At 47.6% G+C, this 10,884-nt stretch overlaps 1 pseudogene; it reads right to left on the bottom strand.

Annotated features, from left to right (window-relative positions):
• Positions 1 to 466: 466 nt before the first annotated feature.
• On the bottom strand, positions 467 to 3,277 carry LOC138094735 (synaptopodin 2-like protein pseudogene; annotated as a pseudogene).
• Positions 3,278 to 10,884: the final 7,607 nt, after the last annotated feature.

Here is a 10,884-nt window from a genome sequence, read left to right as displayed (position 1 = left end):
GAACATACCGGCCGAGCTGGGAAAGAGTGAGGAGCTGCGAGCGACTTAATGGAAATAGGGGTCAGTTCAGTCCCTTTGCTGCCTGTCTGGTGGTGAGCTTCTCGCCTGAGGTCTTGGTAGTAACTTCCCCGTGTGTTTCTCATTGAATGTTAAAACAAGGCCCGTAGAAAAAGGCACAAATGCAGAGAAATAGAGACCAGCACAGGAGTGTAGGTGAAGAGACCTAAAGACAGAGATCCAGGCAAGGAACTACGAAGAGAAGCACAGACACCGAAGCAGAGAGAGTAGGCCGGAGGCTGGGAGCCAGGAGGAAGCTGGGGAACAGGACACCAACTCCTAAACTATCTCTGGCAGGGGGAATTTAGCCTGCTTGGGGGGGGGTGGGGCAGGGAGAACGTTGGGAAGGAGAAGCAATTTTAGGAACTGGATGTTCCACCTCCCCTTGGGCCTGGGAGCGGTGCCCTGTTCAGTGGTGGCCTGCCCCAGGCCTCCACACAGGAGCCTGCCATCCTGTTCTGGTAGCTGAGAACCGGGGCCTGGCTACTTGGAAGCCACAGGAGCTGGGGGAGGTCCCAAGACCCCTTGGAGACTCTGGAGGAGGGGGTGGGCGAAGGACAGGGGCTGAGGCCAGCTCTGTCCTCCAGATGGTCTCATCCAATGTCGTGGCTGCTCTGGGGGCAAGCACAGTGGGGGCCAGGGGTTCTGCAGTGGGCTGGGACGCTGGAGTTGAAAATCCGTGGATCTCCTGGACTCTGGCAGTTTTGGGAGGCCCTGAGGAGGTGGGTCCAGGAGTCGGGGGAACCTCATCAAAACAGAACATGGCAGTTTTAAGTTGGTAGGGCTGGTGCCGCATGAAATCCAGAGCCTTGATGCCCCGCTTAGGGGCTCCCGAGGCCCTTGGGATTGGGTCTTACTAGGGAGAGTTCGGGCAGCTTGGGAAAAAGGGTGAGAGCAGTGGGTTGTAAGCAATAGGAGGTGGAGCACGTATATTGGGTGAATATTTCCAGGAAGAGGGCAGTGATGGGGTAGGGGAAGGGCTTCTGGGCCGAGGGCCAAGGCCAGGACCAAGTGGAGCTTCCACCATATACCTGTCAGCTTGGCTCTGAGGTATGGCAAACAGCTCCCCTCCCCTCCCCTGAAGCCTTGGTGTTTCAGGGATTTCAGCAGAAGAGGCTGCCCGGTTCACTAACCCATCAAGGAATCCTCGAGAAGGGGGCTTAGGAGCCAGTGGGGGTGGAGTCTTAGGAGTCGTAGGGGGTGGGGTCTTGGGAGCCATTGGAGGCGGGGTTTTAGCTGTCACGTGGGGCAACGTCTTGTAACTCCTGCCCCCTGGTGGCTGCATGAAGTTGCAGACTTCAGCCCCGAGGCTCAGAGCATCCTCTTCTGGACCAGATTCTGCGCCCTCAGCCCAGGGTTTTTCATCCAGGTTTTGCACCAACGATAGCAGCTCGGGGTTGGGCGAGTTCGTCATCTCCTCATTTCCTGACCGGAACATCTGCTTTCGGGTTCCCCGATGCCGGGCCTCCTGGAGGACGCCCGTGCGAGCAGCTGGCACGGAGATGCGTTGCTCCCGAGCGCTGGGGGGCTCAGGGGCCGCGGAGCTACGGGTAGGCGCTTCTGGGTGCGCAGCAGGTCGCAGAGGTGACGACAGAAAGAAGTGGTGGAGGTCATGGCAGCTCCGCTAGCGGGGACGGGGGGCTCTGGGGCTCCGCCTGGTGTAACAGGACGATTAGGGGCTGGGATGTATAGGGAGCTGGTGGCCGTCACGGGGCCGGAGGGGCGTGGGGTGCTGGGGGAAGCGGGGACTGGCACGTGGCTGGGAACCCCTGAAGTGAAGCTGGGCACAGGAAAGGTAACCTGCGGAGGAGACAGGAAAGGCAGTGGGGCGGCGCTGAGGCCTCCCAGGCTCTCATTTGCGCTCTTGGGAACTAGGGGCCGGAGAATAACTGGGGTGGTAGCTGACCGCTGCCCTTGTAAACCGGGAGTGAAGGGCCTAGCTGAGCGGTTAAAGATGCTTGGAGCTGAGGTAGAGGTTCCACAGCCAGGGAGGAAAGGTCTGGGGCTGGCTACAGGGGCTAGATGGGAGCAGAGCCGCCTCTGGCGGAGCGCTTTGTGGCCGAGGTGGAGGCTGCAGGCCCTGCCCATTGAGCGTGGCCACTGGACCTTCCCGGGCCAGCTGCTGGGTGATGGAGGCTGCGCACTGGCGCTGCTGTTCAGAGTTGGCCCCTCGCCCGGAGGCCTCGCTCGGCTGCCCTCCCAGCCCCCGGCCCTCTGCTGTGCCTGAGCTCGGCCTGGTAGCTCCGTGTCCAGGTAGGGGCTGTCCCAGTCGGACTGGTTGGTGAGGCTGCGGGTGGAGGAGAAAGCCTCTTCGTCCAGCTCGGACTCACTGGTTGGAGGCAAGCCATCCTGCTCCTCAGCGCTGGTCCAGACGGCAGCCCCAAAGCTCACTAGCGGGTATTTCTTGGCTCTCTGCGGACGTTTCTTAAACATCAGTACCCCCTTGGGGGTTGGGGGCTGCGGAGAGCAGGGAGGCAAAAGTCCGGCATTTGGTCTTGGCCTCCTTCACACTCCTCTCTTGGAGGCTCTCTGCCGTTTGTAGCTTGGCTTGTTTGGCTTTCTGGGTATAGGTGGTGGTAAGATCTTCTGCCACTGGGTAGGGAATAGGCCCCACCATAGGGGTGAGATGAGGGCCAGGCCGGAGGGGGCCATGGGGCAACAGCAGGGCCTCGGCAGGGGGTGGCTGAAGAGTTGTCCCATCCTCCCAAGATGGGGAGTTCACACGACTGTCACCCTGGCTGGGAGGGCCAAGGACAGCAGGTGCTGGCTCTGCGGGGCTGTCAGACAGGTAGACCTCATCTGGTGGGGCTCCTGGAAGGGTGGGCCTTGTGGGGCCTCGGCAGCGGGGTCGCTGGGGCTTTTCCTGAGTGGCTGGGCCGTCAGCATCACTGTCTGTCTCCCCTTAGTAAGCCTCACTGTCAGGGGGCGAGAGGAGGCGCCCGGGCTGGAGAGGTGGGGAACTGGAGCTCCTGGGTGCTCGGGACTCTGGAGACACGGGTCACAGTGCCTGAAGCTCACCCAGGGATGGCGGTCGCACAGGCCCCTCGTCCTCTACCCGCCGCACAGTGAGGACAAGCTGACTCCCTGATACATCGACGAGGCTTGTGGCACTGGCATGAGAGAGGCTGGTGCAGGAGACCCCATTGGTGGCCAAAAGCTGATCCCTCTCTTGGCGTCCTCCTCTGCCCGCTCGGCTCCATCTTCAGATTTTCCTATGCATGAGCACATACGTTAGGACTGGAAAGATGGTGAACTATGCCTGGGCAGGGCGAAGCCAGAGGAAACTCTGGTGGAGGTCCATTGCGGTCCTGACGTGCAGATCGGTCATCCGACTATGGTGCCAGGCAATCTGTGTGACTTAATTCCATCCTCTCAAGAAGTTATTACAATGGCATTCCTCTTTTCTCCATTCTACAAATGAAAGAAACTGAGGCCGAGATTAAACTACCCAAGTTAGGGAACTGCAGGGACAGACCTTGAACACGTGCTGCCTACAAGCGAACCTGCTGCCCTTTGAAGTCTTAAGTGCTGCCGCGATTCCCCGGTGGTTCACTGATTAGAACGCTTGCATTGTTACAGCCAGGGGCACGGGGTTGGATGCCTGGTCAGGGAACTAACATCCTGCCAGCCACATGGCCCGGCCAGAGGAAGTAAATATATAAAAAGTATACTATATCAGAATAATCATAATTTTTAAAAATCCCCAAACCAAAAAACGTTATGTTTTCCATCCCACAAGTCTTATAACCAGCAAAGGTCATGGGTGAGAGAACCTCCAAGACAGAAATCGAAGGGGCCAGGGGTCAGCAGGAAGTTGCTACAAGACTTTCTAATATGTCATTGGAAGGAGAGTTACTGAAGATAGTTCAGTCGCATCTCGGTTTGGGGTGGGACCATAAAGTTACCGCGACATCTCCGAGGGGGAGAAAAAAGGAAATAAGACTCCTCAGAAGCCGCCGCAGACGGCCATCATAGAAAAGAAACGAGCGCGTGCACAGTAGTTATTATTCTTATCATAGGTGGGTCACGTTTGCTCAGATCACAGGAGCCCAGGGGTATAGCTGGATGTTAGTCACAGTAACGAAACAGTTTTTGACTTGGCTTTTGAAAACATTTGAACACCAGTTCTCAGTCTGTTCTTCCTTTCTGAGACACAGCTTGAGAGACACACCAGGCAGAGTCTTTTCTAACAGCTTCAACTGCAAAGCTCTCATTTTCCTAAACTCTTAAAGCATTTGCTGTTTAGCATTGCTTTCTCCACTCCTCGCCTCCTGGTTACTGCTGCACTGCTCTCATTAGGCTGCTCCTTCCAGCATGGGTGTGGCCAGGCAGACCAGCGACCTCTCCAATCACGGCTTCAGTGTTCCTTCTCAGTTCTTATCTTGCTTTGCTTCGCAGCTTTTGCTCCTTAGTTCAGTTCTCTTGGATTTTGTCACATTTGTCCCCTTCTAAATTTCTAACATGAATGGAGGAGCCTGGTGGGCTGCAGTCCATGGGGTTGCTAAGAGTCCGGCACGACTGAGTGACTTCACTCTCTCTTTTCACTTTCATGCATTGGAGAAAGAAATGGCAACCCATTTCAGTGTTCTTGCCTAGAGAATCCCAGGGACAGGGGAGCCTGGTGGGCTGTCATCTGTGGGGTTGCACAGAGTTGGACTTAGCAGCAGCAGCAGCAGCCCCCTTCTAAATTTCTAACATGGTAATAGATGGTTGGGAGTGTGGAATCTGGAACAAGACTGCTTGGTTTTAAATTTCTATTCTACCGTTTAGTTGTTGTGTGTCTTTGAGCAAAGTGTTTAACCTCTCTATGCCTTACTTTTCCCATCTGTAAAATGGGGACAGTAGCGGAAGGTACTCTATATGTTTGTGAGGACTGGATGAAAATTGGCTAATACAATAAATAGTGCTCCGTAAACGTCAGCCCTATTTCTCTGTTCCTCAGTGCCTTTTGTGAGCTCTGCTTCCTCTGCCTTCCTCTTGGAGTTCTCCAAGTTTCTGTTCTAAGCCCTTTTTGAGTTTGTGTGTATCCATTCCCTTACTCCATCTCATTTACTCCCAAATGACTTTAATTACTGTTACTGTATTATCAAAATCTTTCTCTCCAGCCCAGACCTCTTTCTTGAACTCCAGGTCCCTGCTTTTGACCTGTCTTGGACACCAGTCATCACATCTAAAGCTCTTAATGGCCAGAACTCATTTTTATTTCTTTCCAAGTCATCTATCTGCCTGCCCTTCCACTTTCCCCTTCTTGGTCAGTGGCACCGTCGTCCCCGTTGTCTAAGCCAGGAACCAAGGAGTTACTATAGATTCATTCCTCCTGGTCCTTATGCCCTACATCTAGTTAAGCACCAAGGCCTTTTCATTTTGTTCTTTAATCTCTCACATTCTTTGTCCTCCCTAAAACGTTGCTTTGAATCAGGCTCTCACTGTCTTTCACCTGAACAATAGCAATGGTCTCTTGGTTGACGTCCCTGACTTTGGTCTCTCTCTTTTCAGTTCATCTTAGCCCTGCGTCACAGTGATCTCTCTAACATGCAATTTGGGTTGCTTGCCTCTGTTGCCTAAAGCCACTAACTGGCTTTAAGTTCATGTTACTTAGTATGATGTAACACTGGGGCCTGGAAAAATTTCCCATCTTTCTCTCCCACCACTACCCTATGCACACTTTCAGTAGTCCTGGAGGTGTTTGTAGCTCCATGAATAGCCCTTTCTTGAATGCTTCCATGTAGTTACTCCTATTTCTTCTCTTGGAATGTCCTCCCATTTCACGGTCTACCTGGTGAACATCAGTGATTTTCAACAAGGGTTGCTGTTGGCATTTGGGTGGGACAGTTCTTTGAGCAGAATCAATCCAGTATTGTTGAATGCTCAGCATGCACGGTTCCTGATGCTGAATGCCAGAAGCTGTTCCCTTCCCTCTTCTGCTCCTCCCCTGCCCCACCAACTCAGTCACGTAAGAACCAGGCATGCTCTGCCCTCATTTCCAAATGCGTTTCTAAGTAGGAATGCCCCTAGTAAAAAGCAGTTGTATGTATTCTTTAAGACTTAGCTTAGGCCTTATCTCCTTGGGGAACCATGCCTGCTACCTCGGCTACTGACTGATTTCAGTGTTTCCATCTCCCTGGATTCGCAGAATTCCACACATTTTATATTCTCATTGTTTTCCGTTTTCTCACTGGGCTGGTAGTTTCTCTAGGAAGAACTCATCCCTGCATCCCCAGTACCTAGGATATAATAGACACTCAATAAGTATTGTCAGGCGAGTGTATGCTCCTTGATTCTTTGTCTCGTCACAACAAAGATTTGGAGTGACGGACATTAAAGCCCTCGGCGTGTCGCAGCTCTCAGGTCTTGGACAGAGCGTGTTATAGCTCTCAGGTCTCGAAGGGACTGTGTTATAGCTCTTAGACAGATCAGTGTTACAGCTCTATGTTACAGCTCTATTTTATTTAGATAATAACAGGAAAATCCATCCTCGAGGCGTGAGGGCATGTCGACCCAAAGACACGAAGAGAAGAGCACCGCAGCGCGTGAGGAGGAGGGGGGAGAGAGAGAGAGAGAGAGCGCCCCAGCCCCTTGGCTCCTCTTTTTATGTTTCCTTTTTTTTCCCCCGGGCCTGCCCTATGTAAATCGGGTTAGCCAGGAGTGTTGTTTATTCTCCCTGAGGTCCTCACTCCAGTGGGACCTTCCTTTGTTCTATTTTCGGGGGCTTTTCTCTTCCTTATCTTTTAGCCACCGCCATTTTGGACCCCTTTTTCCTATTCTAACTGCCTAACAGTATTTATAGAGAAAGTGAATGGTTGTGTTTTCCTTGGTATATAGTTAAGTTATCTGTTCCTCTAGCTTATTTGCCTGTTTCATATCAGTATACCCTTTCTTTTCAAATAGATTGATAGACATTTGAAGGGAGACATTTATACTTTTTTTTTTTTTTTACGAGTACTAAGCATATATAGAAAGTTCGGAGTAAATGTGCTAAACTAAACGAAACATTTAGAAACTAGCCGTTTCTCTGAGGTTAAGCTTCATCTCTTTTAATCATTAAGGTCATAGTTCTAAATGTGAAAGCATCATTTGAGAATTTCTCCAGGCTTTACTCATTTGTTTCACTAGTCTTATAGTTTAGAATTGGGTGCAGTAGTCTAGCTATTCTGGTTTAAGAATTTAATTTTGTGGTTAGTAGGTGGAGAGTACCTTTTCGTTCCTGCAAAGACTGTGTAAAGCCTAGTTGGGAATGGGGAGGTGGACGGGGGTGGTGCAAAGCCACAGTTTGCTGTCTGAAGTGCGGATGAGAACCAGGCGGGAGGTGGTGCCTTCCACCTCTGGTTGGATTTGTTGACATCTCAGTAGACATGCCCTAAGTTAACAGGAGAATTTTCCATGTGCCTATTCCCCCAGCTACTTTATTTTGTCTCTGTAGTCTATTTAGCAGTCTTTGGGTCAACCCTGTGACAAGACGACCTTAGGTAAGTTACTGCCTCACTTCAGATACTTTTTTGGCTTCACATTGCCTCTAGAAGGGATTTTCAATCAGAAGTATGTGGTTTTTTTAATCTTGGATCTCACAAGCTTAAACTAAGCCCGGGACTCCACAAAAGAGAGCCAGTTTCATGACTTAGTTACTTTGTTTCTTGCCCATAAATAGTATTTCCTAGTTTGTTCACTTATGTTTCTTCTCTAACATAGTTCTGAATTTCTTTTGACATTTTAAAATTTGAAATTTATTCTTAAAGCTGTCACACAGAATAATCAAAACATGTCACAGGCTGAGAAAGAATCCTAAAAATATTTTAAGCAGTAGCAATATCATTGGAAAATGAGGGCGAGAGGTGAGGGGCAGTGGACCACCTATGGTTGCCACTGCAAAAGAGAAAATTGATTAGGATACATAAATTCTAACATGGCTTTTCAAATTGACCGTTTTATTGAGATAATTGTACAGTCTCGTTCAGTTATAAGAAATACTATTAGTTGTTGTTTAGTTGCTAAGTTGTGTCCTACTCTTTTGCGACCCCATGGACTGTAGCCCGCCAGACTCCTCTGTCCATGGGATTTCCCAGGCAAGAATACTGGAGTGGGTGGCCATTTCCTTCTTGAGGAGATCTTCCTCACTCAGGGATCTAACGCACGTCTCCTGCATTGCAAGCAGATTCTTTACTGCTGAGTGCCCGGGAAACACTGTGGAGAAACTTTATACTCTCTGCCCGATGGTAATATTTTGTAAAACTATAATAAGCACAATTGCCCTACAGCTCAAATGGTAATGAATCTGCCTGCAGTGTAGGAGACCTGGGTTTGATCCCTGACTCGGGAAGATCCTCTGGAGAAGGGAATGGTAATCCACTCCAGTATTCTTGCCTGGAGAATCCCTTGGACAGAGCAGCCTGGTGAGCTACAGTCTGTGGGGTCGCAGAGAGTCGGACATGATTGAGCGTCTAACTACTACTACTTCTAAGATCAATTGATATTGACCGTGATACAACGTACTCATCTTATTCAGGTTTCCCAGTTTTACTTATATTTACTAGTCTCTGTGATCTTAAATTTCAGCATCCTTTTTTGTCACCTGTGTAAGTTCATGCATTCACTGCCACAGACAAGACACTGAATGGTTCTGAAACTGCTAGGATCCCTCATGTCGCCCTTGTGTAATCATGACCGCCTTCCCTCCTCACCCTCCCAATACTGTATTCCACTTCTGGCCACCACTAATCTGTTGTCCATTAATTTTTCTCATTTAAAAATGTTATTGTATATGTGGGATTATGGTCTGTGACCTTTTGGGATTGGCTCCTATTGATCAGCATAATTTCCTAAAGATCCATGTTGTGTAAATAGTTAGTTCCTTTTAATTTCTGAGTAGTATATATTGCTGACTTAGGCATGTACACATGTAAGTGTGCACGCAGACAGCAGACTGTGCTGTCTTCAGCATTTAACTGTTGGAGATATCTGGGCTGATTCTAGTTTTTGGCTGTTGTAGGTAAGGCTGTGACCAATAATATACTGGTTTTTGTGTGAACATAAAGTTCTATTTCTCTGGGGGTGGGGGAAATACCCGTTAGTGGAATTACTGGTGGCAACGTGTATTTAGTTTTTAAGAGATTGGCCCAACTGTTTTCCAGAATAGCTATATTATTTTGCATTCTTACCAGCAATATGTAAGTGATTAGTATCTCTACATCCTTTCCAAAATTTGGTTATGCCACTGGTTTTTGTTATAGCCATTTGAATGGTATATTGATATTTCATTATGTGTGTGTATAGTTGTTTTTTCACATTTATAGCCTTCTAATATCTTTTGTACATATTGTGTACATATATTTTCCAAAAATGGAATTATACAATATGTTTTAAATAACTTTCATTTTAAATTTAACTTGGAGTGAACATCTTTCCAAGGCATTAAGTATTTCTTTCTATAGTAGATAAAACAGCTGTGTAGCATTCCAATACATGAACCAAAGTTCTCTTTTTGAATTAATTGACCTAGAACATAGTATTTGTCTCAGGTATAAAACACAATCATTCCTTATATCTATATAGTTATCCCTTGGTATTCATGGAGGACTGGTTCCAGGCCCACTGGTGGACACTCAGATCTGTGGATGTTCAGGTCCCTTGCATGAAATGGTATAGTGCAGTCAGTCCTTTGTATCTTCAGGTTCCACATCTGCGGATATAGAAGACTGATTGTATTACGAATTGATCACCACAGTAAATCCAGTTAATATCCATGGTGGTTTCAATTTGCATTTCTAAAGTGGTTAATGATGTTGAACATCTTCCCATGACCTTATTTGCCATGCAAATATCCTCTTCAGTGAAATGTCCATGTCTTTTGTCCATTTTCTAACTGGACTGTTTGAGCGTTCTTAATATATTCTAGATACTAGTCCTTTGTTGGGTATTTTCTCTCAGTCTGTAGCATGCCTTTTGATCTCCCTCACTTGGGCTTTCACAGAGGAACACTTTTTAATTTTGATGTCTAGCATGATAAAAAAAAAAAAAAAGGTCTTAGTCTTTAATGTCCAGTAGTCCCTTGAGAATCTGAAAGCTGTAAACTCTTGTCAGAAAAATCCACATCACACAAAATTTCATACCTAAATTTTTGGCGTTCACAGACTCTATAAGGTTCATCAATGAACTATAAGTCGTATGAATCCGCTTAATTTGCAGTAATCCTGCAGAAGACTCTGGGGAGAGTTACTTTTCTTTTGTTGAAGTAAAAAGTGGAGAAACTCTATAATTTACAAAATAACAGAAAGAGCCAGGCTTTATTCTGTTGAGGACCTAACTCAAATGCCTCTTTCTCAGTAATATTTTTTCTTGACTACTCTGGGATACATTGCCAGATTGCTGCTTTAAACTTCTTGGGCTGAACAGCTCTGCCAAGAAAACAGTCTTTCTTGTATTGAATTTGAGCTTTAAGGCATCAGCAAACGAGTGAACTTGTGGGCACTTCACACCTGCCAGTTCAGTTTTAATAGCATGACTCTTTACAGTATGTGACTTATTTTTCTTGCTCCATTTCCTTGTTTTATAAGGATGAGTGCAAAATAAGAAAATAGAAATGAGATGCTGGTAGTGAAGCAAGGGTTGATAAATTTGATATGATCATTATCTGTGCCCAAGCAGAGAATTGTCAGCATCAGTTAGTTGTATTAAACTTGATCATGCATTCCATTAAAATGGAAAAGTAAAAAGCTCATTGTCAGAAAAACTGGAGTATATTTTATTTACATTCTGACTCAAAGCAAACATGAAATTAGGAATGTTGTTAGGTCTTTGGCACAGGAGTCTCGCCCCCTGGAAATCTGTTGTTCA

This window comes from Capricornis sumatraensis, chromosome 18 (assembly GCF_032405125.1).
Source record: "Capricornis sumatraensis isolate serow.1 chromosome 18, serow.2, whole genome shotgun sequence".
Lineage (NCBI taxonomy): Eukaryota > Metazoa > Chordata > Mammalia > Artiodactyla > Bovidae > Capricornis > Capricornis sumatraensis.
Note: the sequence above shows the minus strand (reverse complement) of the source record. Positions and strands in the feature narration are given on the sequence as shown.